This window comes from Squalius cephalus (assembly GCF_949319135.1).
Source record: "Squalius cephalus genome assembly, chromosome: 11".
NCBI classification, from domain to species: Eukaryota; Metazoa; Chordata; class Actinopteri; order Cypriniformes; family Leuciscidae; genus Squalius; species Squalius cephalus.
The window spans coordinates 9,884,932-9,910,201 of record NC_137132.1 but is presented as its reverse complement, the minus strand read 5'-3'; the positions used below and the strand labels follow the sequence as shown (position 1 = coordinate 9,910,201).

General features: G+C 38.9%; 1 protein-coding gene across 1 annotated transcript in view; it reads right to left on the bottom strand.

The window, feature by feature from the left end:
* The window catches only part of arhgap35a (Rho GTPase activating protein 35a), an 83,955-nt gene that overhangs the window by 52,165 nt on the left and 6,520 nt on the right, over positions 1-25,270 (bottom strand). The gene's annotated exons all lie outside the window — the stretch shown is intronic.

The following is a 25,270-nucleotide window of genomic DNA, read 5'->3' as shown; positions in this document are numbered from 1 at the left end:
GCAAGTTCTCGACGCAGCCGTTCACAAATTGCGCTCAAAGAAATCAAAATTGTAGCTCTGTGACATTCAGTCCTTGTCTGATAGTTTGAAAACATCCATATGCTATAGGTATACATCTAAAAGTTGACAAAATTAGCATTTAGCAACTAAACGCTTCAGTAAACGCTTTTTTCTTTCATGAAAACATTGAAGACAAATATTGAAGACTCATTCTGCACTGCACAAATATTTGTCCAATCAAATGCTCTCTAGATTGAAGAAGTCCCTCCTGATAATTCCTGACTAGCATGTAACAAATTATAAGGCTGTGATGCATCATGGCAAGATCCTATCTCTCTTCCTCAATGCATGATAAAAAACATTACACTATTGTGATATCTTGCTCTAGCAAATCAAAAGAGCTTTTCTTAACCTGTTGCCACTATGTTAAGCTAGAAGGCAGAGCTGTTAGCTTGTTAGCTGAAGGCTAATTGACAACACTAATAAAGAAAAATGTTTAATTTGAACATTTTAACATTATAATGAAATATGTAATTTAAAAAGCTTGTTTTAGCTAATCAAAAGAGCTTTGCTTAACCAAATATCACTATGCTAAACCGGTAGCTGTAAGCTTGCTAACCGAAGGCCAATTGAAAATACAAAAGGCAAATATTTAAATTGACCATTAGGCTTTGGTAATATAATGTGATATTTAATTTTCTAGCTAATCAAAAGAGCTTTTTAGAAACTGTTAACACTATGTTATGCTAGTAGTCTAAGCTGTTAGCCTGCTAATCAAAGGCCAACTGAAAACAAAAAGGGAAACGTATAATAAGACCATTTAGCTTTGGTAATATAATGTAATGTTTTCTAGATAGTCAAATGAGCTTTCCTGAAGCAGTTAATGCTATTAGCTAGTAGACTAGAGGGGGGGGGGGGGGGGGGGGGGGGGAAGAAAATGGAACATGTTTAACTGGACCATTTTAGCTTTTGGCTATGAAATATATTTTTTGTCATTTTTGTCACCAAAAAAAAAATCTTGTTCTACTTAATAAAAAGAGCTTTTCTAAACCAGTTAACGCAATGCTAGTCCACTTAATCCAAGGCAAATCTTTAATTTGACCATTTTTGCTATAGTAATATAATGTTGTGTACATAACAAAGCCTATTAGCTATTTAAAACAAAAAAAAAAACTACCCCGCTTCTAATTTCAACAGGAAATGAACGGCACAGAAAACTGCAAAAGAGAGTGCAAGGGATCCTTAAAGCTATAAAATGTAATTGTTTTCGCCGTTGGGGGTCGCTAACCTCTTACAATAACAAAGGCGTAGGTTGATGACGCTAAGCGGAATTATGGAACTTGTTTAAGCAGGTCGCGATTGCTAATGAGACACAGATATCAGCGCCACACGCGAGTACCGTGTATATAAAGGAATAAGGACTTTTCATTCTACCGAACTGTTACCTGCAAGTGCTGAATTACTACTCACACAGGTCAGTTTATTTGACGAATTAAACGTGTGAGGTAACGCAGCGCTGTTTCACTTGGTCTAATGTTACACTATCACACTAAACTGCATTTGAGTGTGTTGAAAGTTGTTATTCTAGGTGTTAGTTTGTTGGCTGTTTTGTTGGCATATTCTAACATTTCATCATGTTGAGCTATATAACATTGATTCGTTTTATGTACATTTGCTCACTTGTCTAATAAAGTACATGCAAGAGCAGCGTCTCTGTCAAATCGAAGTTAGTCGCGGAAGTGGAGCTCTCGGCATCTCGAAAACGCCACGCTGATATTGATCCTCGTTTTATTTCCCCTTTTGTCCCAAAGTCTGCTTGCCATGGTCCATAATGTTTGAACGAAACAACAACAGCGTTAGCATGCCGCTAGACGTAACGCAGTTGTCCACGTCTGTCGCCATGAAACCAGGGATAACGCGGATATTACGTCATTGACAGGCGACAATGACCAGGGACGAGCCATTATTTAAAACTGGAATTTCTCTGAAATTAAAAATCTTTGGGAACTTAGCCTATATATTGTACCTTAAAGCAACTGCACTAATGCATTATGCCTGACTTTCACTGTCATCCATAATCAAAATTGGATACGGTTTCTCCTGCCAAGTCTGCTGCTAGAGCAAACAGTTATTGAGAGTAGCAGGGACAAAACGGCAATTCATCGTATCGTTCTCGGCAACGATGAACGGCAGCACCATTCAGTTTCTGGGACAGAGCTGCAGATCTAGGGAGGATAGAGGAGGAGTACAGACTGAGAGGCCACGCTGATCTTGGCTGAGTTCAGGGAAGGTTCTGTGGGGCAAAAACAATCTAGACACGGTAAGTACAGCTTAGCAGAGCTAGTGGGATTTGTAGTGGTCTTTAAGTGAGTCTGGGCGAGGGACGGTAATCCAGGGGATGATGGGATACGTTAAGGGAGAATTGAAGACGAGGTAGAGGAGCTAGCAGTGCCTCTGGGCCAAGGGAAGCTAAAAAAAAAAAGAGTCATTTTGCATACTTTTGGGCCTACAAACTTCGGTAGATCTGTCCCATTCTGATACAGCGTCTGAATGCTGGTCATACAACGTTCATTGTCCAGGCCCAGAAACATTGATTTAGGAGGGAAAAATATGGATTTAAACATTGTAAAATGGATTAAAAATGTAGCAGAATATGCTACACTCTCATTGGTAACTTGAAGCCCAATCAAATGAGCCACAAATTGTAGTAAATGAACACACAGGGAAACGATGCACAGAACTTCTTGAGTGCTGGGCATTCTGAGGGTGCATTCAAACTGTTTTTCTATGTAAACATGCACTAGACTGACGTGTTTCACTGTTGCGCTCACGTCTCGCATCTTTTGCACGACAACGTTCAAAAGCACTTTTTAGAGTTTTTACACCTTGCGTTTCTTCCATTCCACTCAAGTTTGTTTCTTGTAGCATCCTTGGTTTTTGAATCCCATTGCCCTAGATGTCGTGTTGTTGCACTTCCAATGGTTTTCCATGTAAGCACAATCTTAATGGTACGAGTTTTGGGCGTGATGTCATTCTAGGAGCACAGCGCCTCTATACCTTGCAAGGTTTTTGTTCATTTTTGTTCATTGTTACATTCCACCACACTGAAATTCCATTGTTTTCTAAGTAAGCATGCTACTCTAGATGGTCGTGTTTGACCCTTGCGCTCACATTTACATTTACATTTATTCATTTAGCTGACGCTTTTATCCAAAGCGACTTACAATTGCTATATATGTCAGAGGTCGCACGCCTCTGGAGCAACTAGGGGTTAAGTGCCTTGCTCAGGGACACATTGGTGTCTCACAGTGGATTCGAACCCAGGTCTCTCACACCAAAGGCATGTGTCTTATCCATTGCGCCACCACCACCTCAGACACAAGCTCATGTCTTGTGTCTTTTGTAGCAACTCGGGGGGTGACATGCCGTTCTAAAAGTGTGCCGCCTCTACACCTTGTGTTCGCATCTTTTGTAGCATCTCAGGAGTGACACAGCGTTTTTAAAGTGCAGCGTCCATTCCACTGCCCTGCATCTCATGCTGTTGCATTCCACTGCACTGCATTTCCATCGTTTTCAATGCAAGCATGCTCTAGGTGGACATGTTTGATCATTGTGCTTGTCTCGCTTCTTCTGTAGCGTCTCAGGATTGACACAGCATTCTAAAAGTGAAGCGTCTCTGTTTTGCCCTGCGTCTTGCGTCGCTGCATTACATTGCACTGCTTTTGCATTGTTTTTCTATGTAAGCATGCTCTAGATCAGGGGTGTCCAATCCTGATCCTGGAGATCTACCTTCCTGCTCCAACCCTGATCAAACACAACTGAACCAGCTATTTAAGATCTACAGGAGCACTTGATAATTAAAAGACAGGTGTGTTGGATCAGGATTGGATTTGAACTGCACATAGATATGTCTCCAGGAACAAAATTGAACACCCCTGCCCTATATGGTCGTGTTTGACCATTGCACTCGTGTCTTTTGCATTTATTTTGTCTCAAGCTTGACACGCGTTCTAAAAACCCAGCGGAGATGAAAGTGCACTAGCATGTGAGCTCCAATGTTGCACAAAGTTTGCTCTGAGAAAATTTGAACAAATTGGTCAAGGCCACACACACACATGCGGGTAGATCCAGCTAATACATATTAACTAATCCAGATAATACATATTAACCTGAGCAGGCGGTCAGAGCGGCAAGTAAACATGTTGTAATTCTGATTAAACAGGGCATTCAGGGTCATGAACAGCGCTGAGAGACGACTGGACTCTAATCGCAATAGAAAAAACATTTGATATTAATACTTCAAAAACTGCACAGTACACACACGGTACAACTCCTCCGCCATAATGAGACTGTAACGTTTGAGGAATTCTTTATGAGAAAAACCATAAAACCATTCAAAAAGGAATGGTTCAAAACCTTTTCCTAGCTTTTGATCATTTTTTTTTTAGAAACATACTTGCTACACAATTTTATTTTTATTTTGAACCGTGGTGCTCTGTTTCTGGATGATACGGTTTCAGCGTTTGGAAATTCAGCTCATTCCTCAAGCTCTGTGAGACAAGACAAGAGGTCACTTTCTCCAAGCTCTCTTTGAACCACGACTCTTCCCAAGCCCGCGGTCCATTCGGCGGCCAAAAAAAACAGCCCTGAGCACTCTGGAGTCTAATCAACAACTTCCACCCAGCCACCACACTTCCAGACCCCTGCAGGACAGGCACAAAGAAACTTTGGGTAGGAAAGAGAAGAAACAGGTTGAAGAGACAGACAGGCTTGCAAACAAAAGCTTCAGGTGAGAAAGAGCACAACAGAAAGCAGACACACCGTTAAAGAGAGCAAAGCTGGTGATTTGAGGTTTCAGGAAAAGGAAGGAAGTAGCGGGAGAGAGAGGAGCCATTAACATTAAGAGCTCGTTTTACCTTTAGCAAACACTTTGCCCGAGCACGACCCTGATGTAACAACCAAACGGATGGCTGCAATTAACCAAGGCCACTTACGTTCTGAATTAAGGCATCATCTAACCTACAGCGGCCTATCGATTAAACGGCAGTACAATGCCTGCCTCGCTGAACCACCCAGGGTTGCAATAACACAAGAACTTTGAGCATCACTGATTGCTTAGACCATTTCTTTGTCTTTCGCTTCAACTAAATTAGCCTGTGAAACTTGAGGGAGATGAACTTGATAACAGAGGAGTTGTAAGATAATTAAACAACGCAGTGCAGGGATTAACATGGCACAACGTAATTGTGGTGCATGTAATTATCCATTACTTAAAAGCAAAGCAGTGTAATGACGCATCATGAATATGTTTATGACTGTGACGAATGCCTGTTTTATCATACAATCAGACAAAAGTTTTGTGGGTCAATGGTAAATAAGAGTGTCTACAATAAAGAATAATAAATATCTTAATCTAGAAAAAGTTGCAATTTATAACTTTTACACTATTTTCAAGAAATGTTTATATAATAATACAAAATGTCAAGTGGTGTAACCAAGAAAAAGAAAAAAAAGTTTAATTTACCTTGAATACATGTTAGTGTACACATCCTCATTTAGATTACAAGGATAGTGAGCCCAAAAATAAAAATTCTGTCATCATTTACTCGCCCTCGTGTCATTCTAAAACTATAAGAATTTTGGGTAACACTTTATGGTAACACTTCATTTTACAGTGTCCTTGTTACATATGTACTTACCATAGTAATAACAATAACTTATGGATAATGACATGCAACTAACCCTCAACCAAATCCTAATCCTACCCTAACCCTATAGTAAGTACATGTAGTTGCTTAATATTACTCAGTACTTAAATATACACTGTAACAATGACACCTTAAAATAAAGTGTAACCCACTTTATTTTAGTGCACGTTACATGTAGTTACTATAGTAATTACTTAAAATTGTCCATAATTACTTGCAACTAATCCTAAACCAAACATAATCCTAAACCTAACCCTATGTAGTTAATTATTATTACTCGGTACTTAAATGTATAATAATCACACTGTAACATGGTCACCTTAAAATAAAGTGTAACCGAATTTTGTTCATCTTTGGAAAACAAAAGATGTGTATATTTTTAACATAAATGGCGTCTTATTTTTGTCTATCTGCTGAAAGTCCACGCAATTTTCACGCGTCAAGAAGTACAAAAACACATTGTGAACCAGTTTTAGCTTAACAATCCCTTCAAGTTTCAAAATAAAGTTTATATTTAATGACTATATTAAAAAGTGAAAAGTTATATATTTTCCTTGCAACTTCAATACATTTGAGTGTACAAATCTAAATCATTAATATTGCTTGTAATATAACTTGTATTACATGAAATGTATTCATGGTATAAAACATGAAATATGCATAAGTATCATTAAGCTTTTGGGTAAATCAGATTGTCGGATATTTTAAGAGATTTACTGAGAGTCATCGTGAGCCCAGTCTATAATGATATCATTTCCTTTTTTATGTTTTTTTTGGTTGTACCACATGACCTTGATTTAGCGGAGAAAATATTTCAAATATTAATAAGAATTAAAAAAAAAATTATTCTTCATTATAAAATATGAAAAGTTGTTTTACTCTGACATGTTTTATTTTATACCACCAAAAATAAAGCAAATTGAATTTTAATTGAGAAATTAAAAACTTGTCATCATATTCAAATCCATATGTATGAGCAATAGCAGTAGTGACTAAATACGGGTGTTTGCAAAGGCGTGAGGCAATGAAGAATCTGGATTCACACTATAACACTTTCTAAGTGTTCTGGAGAGTATTTGATAGGCCTGGTGGATGTCATTACATGAGACTGAGCATTCCAGAAGCACAAAAATTACCCTGGGGTCTCAGGGGTGGAACATCTACACATATATACACACACACCCCACTGCTCACTGAGCGAGCAAGCACATAGTCTAGGGTTATGCACATACAAGGGCACTGGGATGGCTCCAGGCTGCAGGAACTGAGGAATGTGGGTAAAATTCAGGGGGGATGGGTCAAACTGCAGCTAACTGGAGCAATAGTGTGTCAGCGAAAGAGGAAAATAGAGAGGGAGAGATACAACCAGGCAAAGTAGGAATAAAAAGCACAATAGGAAACCAAGAAGGGAATCTGGTGGAACAGATACTGGCTGCGGTTCATGCAGAGGTCGTTGAGAAAAACATCTATTCACTGTGATCAGCAACTTAAAGGTGGTGTGAAAGGTTCAGCGGATTAACAGATAGGCTACTTGTTTATCAGTAATTCAGTAAATGTTTATTAGCAGTTTATTCAGTAAAAGACGAAGCTCTTGAAGCACTTACAGAACACTTGCTGCAGGGAAAACTTTCCGGCTAGAAAATTGCGTCTAGAAATTGACTGACATTGCTTTATTCAGGACCAATGCCGATACTGATGATTAATTTTCCAATGAACAATGCGGACAACTTTTTTTCTTCTTCTTTGGGGTCAGTAAGATTTTCTTTTTAAAAGACTATACTTTTATTAAACAATGTATGTTTATGTATATCATTTATTATTATTATTAATATTAATGCCATGTCAGTCCTAAAAGGGACGTTTTATGTTTTTTTTTTATGTAGAAAACAGTGCTTTCAAGTTCAGTGACCCAAAAAAAACTGAGCAAGTAACAGAAGAATTTTTTTTTTTAAATAAGATGATGCTTGTAAGTAGTTATGAAATTAAAAATAAATAGATATCAATTAAAGAAATTTCTAATAAAAACTTAAGAATGCTATTGTTTCATTTTATTTAGTTGTTTAATTTACTAATTAATTCTAATCTTTATTTTAAGATACCTCACTGGCGCATTTTTTAAGACAAATAAAAATGTAAAAGATTTTTAGACGTCACAGTCCTTCTGCAGGTCCAACATTCTCAGTAGATGACAGCTGATTTTCCAAATGCCAGTCACTAGCTATGAAGTGCATTTAAAGGGTTAAAATTTGTCTTCTCACACACAAATTGTTAATATGCATGCAAAGCCCTGGTGAAGTGTCTGGGAAAACATGGCCCTCTGCCCTGCCATTGCCATACATTCCCGCACTGTGAAAGCTAGTGAACCGCTAATGCCTTCCAAAACGAGGAGAAATCGCAGGCCTCCTACACTCCTCTCTGAAACAAAGCTCAAAAACCTCCTAATTTTCTGCACTTCACCCACATGCTCCGTTCACTCTGCCCATCCTCTCCATCGGGCAGACACTCTCAAGACTGTCCATCTATCGCTTCCATCATCATCCAATTCCACGCAGTGAAATAGTGGGATGTGATTTGGGCGCTTAACTTCATTAGCTACGCCTCAGTCTGGGGCCCGTAGATTATGACTAATTAATCAGCTTACAGTGGCTTAAACACCACTACACAGAAAGGATGAGCCTTATCTGTCAACACGCTAAAAAGATTTCATTCTCGTCATCTTTTCTTCCCTTAACGCGCACGACACAAATTCCTCCTCTCCGCATCCTTTGTTGCCCAAAGATTAGCTTGACACACGCAAGCGGCAGCAACACAACCAAGCTGGAATGGACGCTGCAACTTGGCTGAACGCTTGTGCCTCCGAGGCGGAGACGTGAGCCGTATTGTGTGCCGGAGGTTCTCTTGTATGCTATGATATGCTGTGTTAAGAAAGAAAGAGAACAAGGAATCAAGCCGCTTGGCTGAGAGACTAGTAGGGACCTGTGAAATCTGTTTTGCTCTTTTCCCCAAACTCCATGTTGAATTTTTCTGGATTCCATTTTACCATTTATTTTTAATTTAATCTAATATATTGAATTACATTTATAAAATTGAACAAATACAATACATTTATCTAGTTTCTTCCCCCAAATTCCATTTTATGGTTCACCAATTTCAGTGTGTTCCAGGGCGGTAATATTTCCTCTGGAAAAAGTTTTAAAAAGCTTATTATTATTATTACTTAGAAAAGCATATTCTACTGTACAATAGTTATATATTTAAAGTTAAAGGGTTTATTCATGCAAAAATGAAAATTGTCAATTACTCACCCTCATGTCATTATAAACCCGTAAAGGCCTGTTCACACCGGGACGAATTTCGCGCGTGATATTCGCCAACGTTTAACGCCTCGTGACTAAACAAAGGGTGCCAATGTGAGTGTGCACACCGGCGCGAAAAACGCCACGCGTAAAAGCTTCATTTTTTAAAAAACGCCTCGTTTTTTTGGTTTGACCCGCCGCGTCAAAAACTATCCGACCAATGAGATTGGCGCTTTTGCTCACGTGTCTGGAGCTTCTGAAGTTACAGTAAAACACAACTTGGGGGCGCTTAAACACAAAACGGTCTTGCCGAGCACACGTACGTAACGGCGAAGAAGATATACACCAAGTAGCGTCTACACTGCCGGGAAGAAATAAGACGAGGAAGATGCAAGGCAAGATGAATGTAGAGCTGCTGGTCTCGTTGGTGTCAGAACTTGAACTATATGACAAACGCGACAGCGACTACAAAAATCTTGATAAAAGAAAAAAATCTGTTTTACATTAAGCGCCATCTAATGTCAGGGAATGAATTTGCATGTTCACTCGGCTCATCGTCAGCGAAAATCGCTTGGGTGTGAACACAAAAAACGCGTTGAAAAACGCTGGCGAATAACACGCGCCGATATTCGTCCCGGTGTGTAAGGCCCTTAAGACTTTCGTTCATCTTCAAAACACAAATGAAGATCTTTTTGATGAAATCTGAGAGATTTCAGTCCCTCAATTGACAGCTACGCAACTTTGACGCTTCAAAAAGTCCACTTTAAAGTTAATGCAAAGACTTTTTACAATGTTCAATTTGTACAATGAATATGTGATCTTAATTTTAAACTCTCAAAATGCACCAGATTGATATGATGATAGTTTTATCAAATTAAATGCTGGTGAAGTGACTCAGCATTACACAGTAATACCATTTTTATGACTGGATTCCAAAATACGTCTGTGTTTTCTGCATTGCGGAAATCATAGAGCCCTGGAGTCCGTGAGCCGCACAGCCATTTCAGTATTGAATGAAGTTAACATATCAAAGACGTCACTGAGCACTAATGGTAACGCTAGACTGAGGTGGTATTTACACACAACAACAGGTGAATTCAAAAGACCCGAGACAGAGTAGGTCTGTAATTAGATCAATTAAATGGGAGGCAGTAAAAGGTGCACCTTGCGACAGCAGAGGCGGGAAAGCGTGGGATGTCTCTTACGCCAGTTGTCATAGTTTAACCCAGACGCATAATCATGGCGTTTTTATGCCTCGGCTGATGTTCATTGACAGTGCTTCGTCATCGGTTTGGAGTCCGTTTGCAGCGCTAGGTGAGATTCCTCGCTCTGAGGCGGGGCAAGGCGAGGCGAGGCATGCAGAGACCCCCCCAAATGCAAAACCCATAGTGTTTCACAGTTGGACGATAACTGATCACCCAGCCCTGCTGAAACCAGGAGTAGCAGCTTCCTGTAAACCGGTCTGTCCGGTTCATCCACAAATAATTAGAAAGACTTCCTATACTCAGTATTCTCTCTGTTTTCCCCATTTAATCTGATGGGGAGCCACAGTGTGAGCTAAAATGAGCTAAAAACATTTTCAAGTCAACGCCATACAAGAGTGCCCATGATAAAGAAAAGGAAAAATATTCAACTTTATTTTTAAATTGTTATGTTGGTTTTAATAGGGTTTTTAAAGGGATGGTTGATTGTGATTTCACTTTTCTAACTTTAGTTAGTGTGTAATGTTGCTGTTTGAGCATAAACAACATCTGCAAAGTAATAACTCTCAAAGTTCAGAGCAAAGGAAGATATCTGCTTTTAAAGAAATCATTTTTTAAGGACTACAACAAATGACTGGTTGGGACTACACGACATTCCTCCCGGGTTAGTGACATCAACAACCCTAGAATTTACATAAACCCCGCCCCCTGAACACGATTTATAGATTATCAAGACAGAATATGCTAATCAATGACTAGAAGATAACTACACATAAGCTACATAAATTCATCAACTAACCATTAAGAAATGTCCTGTTGCTTCTACATGTTGTCACTTCTTCTTGAGTCTCTCCATCTTTGTCTGACTCCGGTTTGAACATAAAAGTTTTTGAAATGTTCAGTGCATGTCTGTGTGAGGTAAAAGGACACAAACTGTTGAAGCTCCACCCACTGTGCCGGGAGCAGTAGCTCATTTGCATTTAAAGGGACAGACACAAAAACGGTGCGTTTTTGCTCACCCTCAAAAAGTGACAATTTTAACGTTATATAAAAATATCTGTGAGGTATTTTGAGATAAAACTTCACATACACACTCATTTAGACTTATTTTATATCTTGTGAAAAGGGCATTATACCACCCGTTTAAAGACAATTTCAAGAAAATTAACAATTGAATGGCTCATAAAATGTCATGTGGTGAAAACATTTATATACAACATACACACGAAAAACATGTTTGTATTATTAATTATTATTAATGTTAACTTATTCTTCATTATGATATCAGGAAAGTCATATCACCCTAGTCTCGCATAGCCAGACCTTCAGACTGACGGGCAGAAGGTCTGGACTCCATCGCAGCTTTCAGTGGCCAAAGACCACCCAAGAGGATGTCTGACTGACATATAAAACAACCATCACATGTTTAGGGGCCTGAAAATGTAAATTCGATGTCCCTACGATAACAGACCGGTGTGCAGCTAATAAATTATTCATTTAAGAACGTTGTGCATGTTTACTGCAACAATGGTGTTGTTTTACTGCAACAAAAAAAGAGCTTCACATTCTTTTGAAGAAAAATCCAGCGTTTAGTTGATACTGATTAAACACACATTGTCACAGTTTAAAGCACAATGGCTTTCTTCTTCAATTAGGGGGGTTTGGCTGAACAAAGACTTTGTTTCCAGGTGGACCGTTAAAGAGCGCGGCACACGTCTCCCAGAAATCCTGTAGAATCCAACTAAAATCACGACTTAGTTGTTTCCCATTTTGTGTGCATCAGACGTTCATCCAACATTCCGAGAGCACACCTGAGGCTAAAACTAACACCACCCTGACATTTCATTCAGAAATGAAAAACATGACTGAATCGAACAGGTTACCTCTGAATCATCTGAATCATTCCAACAGCTCACTCACAAGAGTGAATCATTTGGAGATGTTTGTGAACAACTCTGTACTGAACGCATTTTATGTATTTTTGAATAAATTAGCTTAATTTCATTGACTCCCTCAACAAATCACAAGACACCAGGGGTCTCATTTATAAAACTGTGTGTAGGATCCTTACTAAAAGTGTATGTTCGCTCGAAAGCCAAAAATGGCGTATGCCAAAAAATATTCAGACTTATAAAACCGTATGTATGCCAGAACCTGCGCAAAATTCCCTTTATAAATCCCAGTCAGCGAAATATTGTGCATCTCCTCCTCATCTGCCGTTAGATAAGCGTCGGTTTCACTAAATGGCCCAACGCGCTCGCTGGCGCGGACATTTAAGAATGGATGGATGTTTGCTTAATGTGATAGGCTTGGTGAGTGAAATGATATTTATATTATCTTTCTGTATATGTATAATTTTCTTAAAATGTTCTGTGTAAAAGTGACCAAAAAGACATTTAACTCCAGCTCACCATCGGTGTCGCCAAACTGCTCCGTCTCCAAAATGTTCGTACGCATGGGTCAGAGTTTGCGTGCAGGTGTGCAAATTTTCCCATCAAGTTTGTTTTTATAAATCACAACTTATGCGTCGGAAGTGGCGTACACCTCTTTCAGGGCCTGTTTTGTGCGTACGCAACGGTTATAAATGAGGCCCCAGATACTGAGCAAACAAGTGTTTGAGATGATGGACGAGTAGGAATAGATTGAGGAAGGGAGGGGAGAAGAGAAAGCAAACAGGATATGTAATAATTTGCACATCCATGCATCAGGGCTTATGCCAATTTGTCAGATCACTGGATGGACGCGGAGCACAGTTCATCACCCTCGACCTATGCCAATGAAGACACAGCTCGCAGCGCCAAGCAAGACCGTCATAGACTCGCACACTCCGCCAGGCCTTTAGTCAACCTGTTCAAAAAAGCAGCACATCTGAAAAACACAGCAATGACGACACGAGAACCAAACAGAAGGAGAGAGAGAACATCAGATAAGAGGGGATTTGTCCTACCCTGCAACAGTAATTTACCAAACCGATTCTCCTGAAGCCCATCAGTCCAGATCTGTGCGAGATTAGACGAGTCAGACAGTGCCCGGCTTTTACACGGCCAATCACAGGCCGCCTCTCTGCGCTGACTCTAGGCTACCTCTTCTATTCAAACTCGAGACAGAAAGGAAAAAAAAAAAACGATGAGATTAAACTGAACACCATTATTCTCGCGTTTCCCTCCAGGAAAGCACCAAACTGTTGAGTGTGTGTGATCTGCTGTTGGTAATCGCTTGCCGCTCGCACCTCTTCCTCTTTTGATCCCGTTTACGTTCGTTGCTTTGTTTGGTTTCCTTCTTCCACCCTGTAGGTAGTCAAGTACCCATCATGCCAGTCAAAACTGTCTCCACAATCCTCTCTGCGTGCAGGATTTCTGTCTCGCTGCATACATGAGATTACCTCTCTTTTTTTTCCCCAGTCAATGTCAAATTCTTCCTGAGGCAGAGAGACGCTCATTGACAAACAGATCTGGACATGTCGTTTCAAAAAAAAAAAAAAACCCGACCAGAAACCAGGCCTTTGGATATATTCTAGTAAAACTAGATTTTGACATTTTCTTAAGTAAGTGCCAGTGAGTGCCATGATGCTACAGTGTTACGTGATTGCTAGCGTGTTGCTAAACTGTTAGGCAATAGCATTGCTGCAAAATTTGAAGCTAGTAGTTTATTACATTAATAAATAGCAAGAAGTTAGCTCTGCTAGTTTTCAAATTATGTAGTTTTTTAGGGTTTTAACAATTAAAGTCGCGATATAACAAATACCAACAGATCCATATTTTGATGTACATCTGAGTAAATGGATTATTGAAAAAAAAGGGACTTTGTTCCATTCAACAAAGTTGAGAGTTTAATCAGACTCTCAATATGTTAGTGATTGCATCTGAATCATCAAACAGCTCAATCACAAAGCATTATAACTAGCAGATTCTGTTATCCCTTTTGTAGAGTTTTTTTAATTTATAAAATTTTATTTATGTTGATGCATGGCATCGATGTTATTTCCTCAACTTGTGCCATTTCTAATGCCCGTTTCTCCTCCCAATCTCCACAATATTGCTTTAAAATAAAGCATTCTGTGCAGAATTCAGATGGGTGGGATACGTTTTGTGGTCTACGCCGACTCACGCATATGATCCGCTCTGCGCTATCGTGTCTCGCTCGCTACAGCGGTTTGCGTGACACTAGCGTGAAACCAGACTTCATTCGCCCCAATGGAAAGCATATTTACACTGTCTAAATGATTCCCTATCCCCTAGTGCACTATGTGCCATTCACCACAAAAAAAATAGTAAATTTGTGAATAAGTGACTGATTTTAGCTGCAGCTTCAGCGTCTATTTATAATGTAGGGGGCGGGTCGCTTCAGATTTCAGATTTGATTGGACAGAAAATGTGATGACAAGCTCATGAATCATTGATTCAAATTGGCAGAAGTGAGAGACTTATATCTTCACTTCGCGTTATGAAAACATATGGGCAATAGAAACAGTGATGCTTGCCTTAGCAAACACCACTAATAATTGGCGAAGTGGGATGTAGAGCAGCTGCACGGCCAGAGGAACAGAGCGATGACATCACAGGGCGGTGATTTCCAGAACTGGCACGACGGCTACAGTCGACATTCCAAAGGTCAAGGCATCGCAGCAAAGCCAAAGGTACATTTTTGCAAGCTTTGCCCACACCAAAGGGAATGATTAACAAACAAAAGCCCCACGCTCCCCCCAGGGCCCAGACAGGATCTCAAAGCAAAACCGCAGAGATCCTGCATCTGTCTTTTTAAAATAAAACAACAAACAAAAACACAACACCAGGGTCAGTTTCCTCCTGGACTGCAAATAACCCAATGCAGACTCAATTCTCCCAAGGACCCCTCACTCACTGAGGGCCAGATCAGGGTTCCTCTCACCCCTGACCCTATGGGAGGGAGGGAGAGAGAGAGAGAGAGAGAGAGAGAGAGAGAGAGAGAGAGAGAGAGAGAGAGAGAGAGAGAGAGAGAGAGAGAGAGAGAGAGAGAGAGAGAGAGAGAGAGAGAGAGAGAGAGAGAGAGAGAGAGAGAGAGAGAGAGAGAGAGAGAGAGAGAGAGAGAGAGAGAGAGAGAGAGAGAGAGAGAGAGAGATGGGGTCTTGGATTTGCTTGGGTAGATTTGCACAAAGCCTGCTCCATGGGACACTGCAGGAAATGCGTGATTACAGTGTGTTTGTGCTCTCTCTCTGAAACTTCCTGGTTTATTTGGCTTACATGGAGGCTAGTTACAAACGTAATGAGGAGAAATGCATGTTGACAACATGTCTCAGAGTGTTCATATCGTGACTCATCCGATCTGGATCGGTTATGTCAACAGAAAAAGCAGGCGTCCCTCTTCTGCAGTGCCCTCGTATTTCAGCTCTCATATCAAACATGCAGCGTAGAAAAACAACAAGAGCAGGGCAGTACCGGACCAGCAGCATTCCTCCACTAATGCGCTTTAACCTGACATGGTACCTGCATTTCCCTGAAATTTTAGATAGCGCCTCTTGACAAAAGCATAACCAAACTAGTATGTTGCTGCACAAACCCTGACCATATTTTGAGTTCTAGGGTTAATGAGTGTCAAAGATTAGAAATCTAACTTACAACACAGGCATTCATGTTGGATTCATATGGTTTTAAAAAAAACAAACTATTTTCATACATCAGTTTCAATTAAATTACTATTAACCGCCAGTTTTAAAAAAAATCTTTTTCATTAATTGTGAAATAAAGCTGAAATAAAAATAGATCATGAAATAAAATAACTAGCCTAACTGGCTTGGCAACTAACAAATAAAATAAGTTAAATTACTATACTAAAACTGAAATAAATATAAATTAAAGCTAAATAAAAGCTTAGTAACCACCAAATAAAGTACAAACATTTTCCTTACCCTTTGAAAACAAGTGTATCATTATTTTCAAATTAATTTTTTTTGCAAATATCATCAAATATTCATTCATAAATATCATTATGCTTCTAGGGAGTTGCACATCATGACATTTTAAAACCTGAATAAACCTTGCCTTGCCATAAAATGACCAAATTCTATGATATTTTAAGAGACTTATTGACACACACCCTACATGTTTCTTTTATGGTATCATTTCCTATTATACCTTTGTTCCTATTTTTAGGTTGTTTTTTTCCATTATATCAGGACGTTTGTATCATCCTGAAATGTTTGAGCTTATGCCCCTCAAAAAATAAATGTTACACTACAAGAAGTAATCATTAAAAAATGTGTATTAAAATCAATGTATATTTCGAATAAACATAAGCTCAGGCTGTCAAATCATTAACCCTCATATTGGATTTCACTGAAATGGGTTCTTGCCTTGGGGCAATTATTTGGTTTATAGACACTCATTTCCCCCTGAACCGTTTTTAATTTTGCTCGCACTTCAGTTGATTCTCGAGATAAAGATCAATCCCTACAAGCCAACATAAAACAAGGCCCTAAAAATTGATTCAAGTTACATATAGATTTACAAAAGGTGCAATAACTCTCTCGTCACATGTCTTAAAGTTAATAACTATTATTACAGTGGGAGTGAGGTTGAGAGTGCTCCTGACATTTGAAGTAATTGTTCTTCGAGCTCTAGTAGTCCCTGAAGCAAAGGTCGTGACGTTCCTGTGCGTCGCCTTGGATCCTGACAAGCCATCTGCTTGACACCGAGGCCGACTACGATCGTTTTTTAAATGCTATACGTGGAGCAAGAGATAAAAGTATCAGGGACGGATCCCCAAAGAGGCAACAAATCAACCTTTTGCTGTACAAAAGCATTTAACATTTCAAAAAACTATGCTAGTGTAATGATACGACAGCTCTGGAGGGTTTCATTTATAGCCAGATTGCACAGATGACCATTTAGCAACTGGAAGTAGAACTAAATAAACACAAATCTATTTCCTCTTGTGAGAAGCCATATGGGAGTGCTGAAATAAAGCGAGCCTGAGAAGCACTTGACTCGCTGTCTCATATGAATGTCATCCATCTTCCCAGTCATGACGCTGCTTGTTTTATAGCTCCTTTCCCGCTTGCCGGCGATAGCACAGGCATCATTAGCTAAGTGTGACCAAGATGACAAGCTGTTGCAGGGGCGCTCGATAACACCGGGCCCAGCACCTTTAAGCATCGCAGCACTTACTCATGAGCGAGCGGCCGGCACCGTTGCCAGATAGGGAAAGAGCTGGCCAGATAAAATAAGGTCCCAGATGGTTCTCTTATCGCATGATGTAAGGTGATGTGTTTGTCATTACGCAGCAAGACACGCCTCAAACAGGAATGTCCAATGTAATAGTGACCAAAGCTAGTAACACTTTGCCACACTGTTGTCATGCCATTTGACTACTGTTGCTAATATATCTATATATATATACACACACACACATATACATATACATATACACATACACATATACATATACATATATATATACATATACATACACACACACACACATACATACATACATACATACCCATGCCTAATAGCTGATTTGATTTGCATTGAGAGACGATCTTATGGAAAGTACTCCATGCCAATCTCTAGGTATGGTGAAGGCTATGTGATGATGTGGGGCTATTTTAATTCCAAAGGCCAAGGGAACTTTATCAGGATGCATAGTATCCTGGATCCATGAAGTAACTGGCCTTCAAAAATAAAAATTTGCCTGCCTCTATGGGAATTTAACATAGGGGTGTCCAAACTTATGCACCCTGTATTTTAAGGAAGAACATTTATTTATTTACGATACATTATTCATTCACAAAGAAAATTGGTGTCCTTAAAGGTTGGATTTTTCCTCATTTTTTTAATTAAGGCATTAAGTTCAATTTCCAAAAGATGATTTTTTATTCCTCTTTTTAGTCAACTTTAGCATGGGTGTCTAAACTTATGCATAGCACTGTATATATATGAAGAGTTCAGATGCAAAAGCCTCTAAGTGCCATCTGAAAATTTCTTCTAGAATGGTCATTTTTATCAAGCTCGTATATTTAAGTTCAGTAATTTCACTTTAATGGCAATGAAAATTACCTATTAATTGTCATTTAATTGAAATTACTGAACTTAAATATATGAGCTTGATAAAAATGACCATTCTAGAAGAAATTTTCAGATGGCACTTAGAGGCTTTTGCATCTGAACTCTTCATATATGCACACATAATTATAGAAATGTTATAGTACATTGTTAGATAGAAATTTTATTTTTGGATGAACTATTCCTTTATTGCACCATAGCTGAAGCCAGTATTGTAACAAATTAACCAATTATTTTCATTCATTGGTCTTCATTGATTTGTGAGGAATATAATAGTTCTACACAAAGTAAAAGATAAATACTTTCGTTAAATATATGTCAGTTAATGAACTATAGGGCTGACTATTTATAATCCGACACCAGTGTTGTTACTGGTAACTTACGTGTGCAACAGTTGTGTCTGCCATTTCTCTTTCCAGCCCTAATTCCATTCAAACACTGTCTGCCTCCGAGGTCATTTCAAGACGGCCAATTGCTTCACTCCACCCTTGTGGTGACTGAATTCGCTCAGTAAGCGCTGGGCAGTGTTAAAGGCCACTGCTGTGGTAACGAAGTTTCTGCGAGCGGACAGCCTCATCTAACAGCTTCTGACAAGGTGCTGGCCTTCCGGCACCCTGGGCGCCTGCCGATGTTTAAGCACAGACGTAAAGAGTTGGGAAGAGGGGAGTGAGATTAGAGGGCCAGTGCAAGAACTCATGATAGCATCATGCCTTCATTCGTTCACACATTTGGGCATTTTTAAACCCCCTTCTCTCATGACTGCTCATCTTCCAGTGATTAAACCTGCTATATCTAATTATACGTTACAGTGCAACGACTCTCTCCCTCCATTTCTGCCTGGCAGGTGGAATAATTGAAGATATAAAAGAGTTTCCAAACGGCAAATGTAATGTAATTTCTTTTTATCTGATGAAGTCATAATCAGGAAAGGTTCACTTGCGAGCACCTGCTGTGCTGTTTGGAGCACTACTAGCACACATTCATGAGGATCGATGAAGTACTAGAGGAAAAATCGTTTCAAAATCTCTTAAGTTTTCTTAGAAGTTAAATGTAATCTTAATATTAATGTTGGTTGTTTTTGAGAGAATGCAATACGATTTTCCTTACACCTGGAATACATGTACATGTAAATGTACTCATCTAAACATTAAATATATATATATATATATATATATGTGTGTGTGTGTGTGTGTGTGTGTGTGTGTGTGTGTGTGTGTGTGTGTGTGTGTGTGTGTGTGTGTGTGTGTGTGTGTGTGTGTGTGTGTGTGTGTGTGTGTTACAGTAAGAACAGTACTGTTCAAAAGATTTTTTTTGTTTATGAAAGATAGGCTAGATATATTTTTCTCACCAAGGCTGCATTTATTTGATCAACAATACAGTAAATACATGTTAAGGATATCAGGTCTAGTTTCGAGATGGCCGTCTTTGGAGTACCTGAACAAGATGTGGTCATGTCCAAAAAGTGTCAGGACGCATGCGCTTTTGCATGTCTTTTGGCTCGTAGAAGAATATTACTTGATTGGAAGTCAAGTAAACCACCCTTAGTTTCACTATGGCTTAGTGATGTGATGCTGTTTTTGAAACTGGAGAAAATTAAATATTCTCTTAGAGGATCCACCAAACGTTTTTATTTAGCATGGACCCCAATGATTTCTTATTTTGAAAAGGATGCAACTCTCCCCCCAAACTAAAACTAATTATTATTAAAAGGCTTGTGCACATTGGATCGGATGACGTAATCCGACTCAGTTGGCTAACAATGTTGTCAATTATTTTCTCACTGTTTGTAATATAAGAACTATATTGTATTATTATTTTATTTATTTATTTATTTATTTATTTATTTATTTATTTATTTATTTCTCTGTTCAGTGGGTGGGTTGTGGGAAAGGGGAAAAATTGTAAAAACAAGGAGTATTGTTAAACTCTTTATGTATGTGATACATCACTTTGTTCTTCCTTCAATAAAAAATATTTTTTTTAAAAATTAAAAAAACAACATACTGTAAAATACTTTAAATTTAAAATTTTAAATACTGTAAAATTGTGAGATAATAATCATGTAAAATATCTGTTCTTTATGGGACTATATTTTAAAATGTCATTTATTCTTGTGACGCAAATCTGAATTTTCAGCATCATTACTCCAGTCTTCAGTGTCACATGATCCTTCAGAAATCATTCTAATATGCTGATTTGATGCTCAAGAAACATTTATTATTCTTTGTTATCAATGTTGAAAACAGTTGTGCTGCTTAATATTTTAGTGGAAATGGTGATAAATGTTTGGGGATTCTTTGCTGAATAGAAAGTTCAAAAGAAACAGCAATCTTTTGTAAGATTAAAAATGTCTTTACTGTCACTTTCGATCAATTTAATACATTCGTGTTGAAAAAAAGTATTATTTTTTTCCATAATAAAACTGACCCTAGACTTTTGAACATTCTGAACTTTGTGTATACTTTAAATATATGTTTCGAGGCAAGTAGTATTTTTTACTATTTTCTTATTTTTTCTGCATGTTGGTTGGACCATATGACTTTTTTGGTCACACCAAATTACTCAGATTTTGCAGGTAAGTTTTTTTTATTTTTTTTTATGATTTATAAAACATTAAGCCAAACTACTTTTGGTACTTTGGTAAAGGTGTTCTTCAAGATTATATTCTTTTGTTGACACCGTTCAGTTGTATCACAATGACTTTGATTTTATTAAATACAATATAGGCTATTAATAACTACGACATGGTCATCATTTAAGTCCCACATCTTTAAGTTATTGTATGTGTGAATCGCATTTTTAATATATTTTTGAATAAATTAATAGATCCGACAAACATCACGTCGCTGACCCATGAAAGGATGTCCAAAAGAAGCGCACGTTTTTAATTTTGATGATCCAATGACCGGTAGCAAATTGTAGCCGAAGGAATGGTGGTATGTAATAATGTTCATCCCCCACAGAGAGGCCTGACATCCAGCTAAGCCCTTTCATACGGCAGTCTACTAGCCCTTCTCTCCTTGTTTTTTCAACTACCCCCTACCGGGGGCATCTCTGGTGGACATCCTGTAGGAAACGGAGCGCTGCTGAAGGAAAGCGGGGAATCCCAACAATCGCAATGTAGCGACAAAAAACTGCAAGGGCAACTCTAGAGGAAACGGAGGCTGAAAAATGATCAAACAATGGAGGGAGACTGAAGGAGAGGTCTTCTTTTGGAAATCATATGCCGAGCTGTTTTCTTCCCAATAATACCAACGGCAAACACCACAGACACTAAAACATGTCATAAAGCAAAAACTGAGGCGAGTGGGAGGAGGCCGTGGCGGCGATCCACTCGTATTTCTCTGCCTCGGTGTGAAGGAAAACTACCAAACGCTCACATACCCAAAGCCCAGAAATACAGACGCAAGGAGAAATAGCTTCAGTTTGGCGGGAGTCTGCCATGTCTGTGGGAGGTGAAATTCCTGAATGTTACAGAAAGTTCTTCCTGTGGGCCATCTTTGCTCGGTTTCTGTTCATCTCTCTCGTTTCCCAGATGCTCTCATCTGTAGGTAAAACGCTGAGTCACTGAGAGCTGCACTCAAGGCCACAGGAGTGGCTGGAGACCGCAGAGAGACCGATTATTGACAGACTGTACAATGCTGATCTGCACGAGCCAATGCAGTTTCTGGGAACAGGCACCGGGGGAAAGGGTTGGGAGGCTCCTTTATGAATGTATAATGCTACTAGACAATTTCCTGAGAGCTTCTGTACATTTGCAGCACACTCTTGATGCCTATAAGCAGAACTGCGGATAGCAAAGCAATGCTCAACAATAACGACCGTTCGACGACCTGGGGTCAGCGTGAAAGACGCTCACGATCGGGCAATTGCTGCATCGTCATGAAAGTGTTGATTTCATTTGCACTTGTTTTTAAGTTTTGCAAATTTTAAAATTCAAGTCATTTTAAACCATTCAAGTGCATGAAGATGCAAAAGAGAACTCTTTTCGGTACGCGCGCACTGTCTGACATGGTTTTCTTTTCGCGCACACAGAAAGCCATATCTCATAGAGCGTCAGTACCAAATTGAGTTCTCTTTCACGTCTTCTTACACTCAAATGGGCAAACACAGACAAAATTATGTTAATTATAGGCTATACCCTCATGAACAGTCGGTTATGTAAACGGTTGAGAAAGAAAACGCATGTGTGTCAGTGTATTAGATCTGTGCATTTGTCCTTAAAGTGACACCAGCCTAATAAACCTGCCACTGACTGTCATTAATGATAATCAAACAAAAGACAATCTCAATGCTCTTGACTTAATGAGTTTTGTAACTTTCATTATGATTAATCTATATGACTGTGCAGTGTTATTTTATATTTAATTACTTTATTACAATTATGTACCCGAATACTAGGGGTGTGCCGGTTTCAGAATTGGTGATGACGGTTATGACGTGAGTCAAATGTGACGGTTCGTAACATAACCGTCGCCGTTGGGGGGGGTTTGCGGTTTGCGGTTTGCGACGTTCGTCTGTTACAGGACAACTAAGTTTAAATAAAATTAATATTTGTGTAGTGTTCAATGTTGTTATCAATAGAGATACGCGGATGGGGGTATTAGTTCATCCGCAACCGCATCACAAAACTCATCATCATCCGCACCAGCGTTTTTTGACCAGATTTCAAAGCCGCACCCGCCCGCCATCCACTGATTGTTTTGCGATCTATGGACGATGCAATGCTCTGCTGATGCGAGCCGCAAGAAAGCCTTTGTCTGTTCTAGAAAGGATGCAGCTAAGATATTTAATGCTAATGTATGAGGCATAGGCCTACGCTGAGTTTCATTCATTTACGATGAGATGCGCTCTAGTTCAACTTCACAATGCAATGCAAGTCGCAATGCGCATCGGAGCCTCAATGTCACGGTTATATTGTCTCCTATATTTGCTTTTTATTTATTAAATACATGCAATTGCTTGATGAAACATTTATTAAAATTAAGATACAATTTGTACAAAACGAAATTCGCTTTAAAGAAATGCTTCCTACAAAGCAAAACTTAATGAAGTGGTAAAAATCATGTCTGACGATTTACAAAACAAAACTTCATTAAGTGGTAAAAACCATGTCTCCCGATTGCAAATGTTCATTGCTAATGTTTATTATTGCAAATGTTTTTCATTTGTTTAATAAATCTCATAATGATGGCACATCGCATATCATAGCTTTTATTTCTATCTCAAATGATTGGCGGTCGCTTGGCAAAGAATCAAATACAGTTGGAAACGACGTAGACCATTAATAACACAGACTGTTAACAATTGTTTTTAATTAGTATTTAAATATTCTCTATGATAAAAAATGTTTGTAAAAAATATTTTAATAACACAGTTTTGGCGGTTATAGAGTTGTAATGACGGTGTTCAACTATAACCGTCGGTCTCACGGTTATATACTAACCGTCACACCCCTACCGAATACTACTGTTAGACCTGAAAAACTATTTAATTCGTGTCTTTGTTCTATTGTATTTATCAGCGCTTGCTTGTAATTTGACTATTTGTTCTCATTTGTTCTGACTGTTTACTTGTCTTTAATAATGTTTTAAACTTTATATTAGTTAGGCTAGTAGTTTTTGGTGTGGTACTATGAACTGTGAAATTTCACTGGTATCTAAAATTGCAGTTTCATAAGCTTATTTATTATAATACAAAGTTGCATTTTAGTTTATTTATTTATTACTTTTTAGTGGTGGGGCCAGTAAAACGTTTGGCCTGGCAAGTAAATATTTGAACTGGGCCGGTAGAAAAAATCCTTAGTGTTCAGCCCTGCAAAGGTCATGCCAAAAAAAACATTCAGGAACTTCATCGCCATGGACACTATTCTTTAAAGCAACGTGACAGGCCATTGTTGCAAAGTGTTATAGCGGGCGATTCAAAACTCTCTGACAATAGATAGTTGCCCATTGTAGAAGCGAGGGTCCCCACCCCCTCAAAACCCACGAGAATGTGTTCATTTCGCAAATGGAGCTTCCAATGCGAGTCATTTTCTTATCAATTCCAGCACATCTAGACTCGACTGGGGTTTTCTGGGCAAGTTTTTTTTGCCCACTATCAAATGCCTCATGTTGGGAAAAATAACAAAGGGGGGGAGTGTTAGGAGAAGATTTCCTCATGAAAATTCAGATACTCATTAGAAAATGCCAGTTTCCTGTCCTTGTAATCCAGCCTCAAACAAGGCAGCAATTCAGAGCAGAAGTGGTGTAATCTAGAGAATGCATGCTAAACCAGCTAAAATTAGCTCTTTACTTTATCAAACACAACTCAATTCATGCTCACTTTCCACCCCCCCCCCCCCCCCCCCACATCAAACAAAGAACTACTCAAAAGCATTTAATTCTTGCCGAGCCCTGCAAATCACCTCAAAACAACGACTGTCTGCGTTAATATGACTTTTAAGTCGTTCTGGGAAACATAATACTGTGGAAGCTAAGACTGTGTCACAGTGCCACAGGTAGTCAATGCTTGTAGCAACAACATTTAAGCCATCCGCTTGTTTTTCCATACAAACACAAAGACTCTGCAGACTAAATAAAGCTCAGATTCCTCTGTAAGACTGCAGATGACTGATCCGAATGCCGGTTACGATAAACAATTTAAGAATATAAGTAACACAAGGACATCAACGGTATTATGACTATATCTTTACAAAGCGGCACTTGACCATGCAAAACTTACCACCACCATGCTAGGGTGTTGCAGTAGGCTCTCATGTAGTAAACGTAAAGCAAACAAAATGTAATTTTCTGTTTCGACCTAAACAGTTTTGAGGGCCTAAATCATTGACCGACTTGACTGTGTCAGTGTCTACACACAAAATTGATAAAGTACAACCAGTATAAATGTCAGCTGTGTGGACGCACTTCACCGCGACCAAAAATAATTGTAGCTATACAGAAGATTTGTTTAAAGGGATAGTTCACTTTGAAATTAAATTTTGGTATGTTTTAGCTTACCTCAAGGGCATCCAAGATGTATGT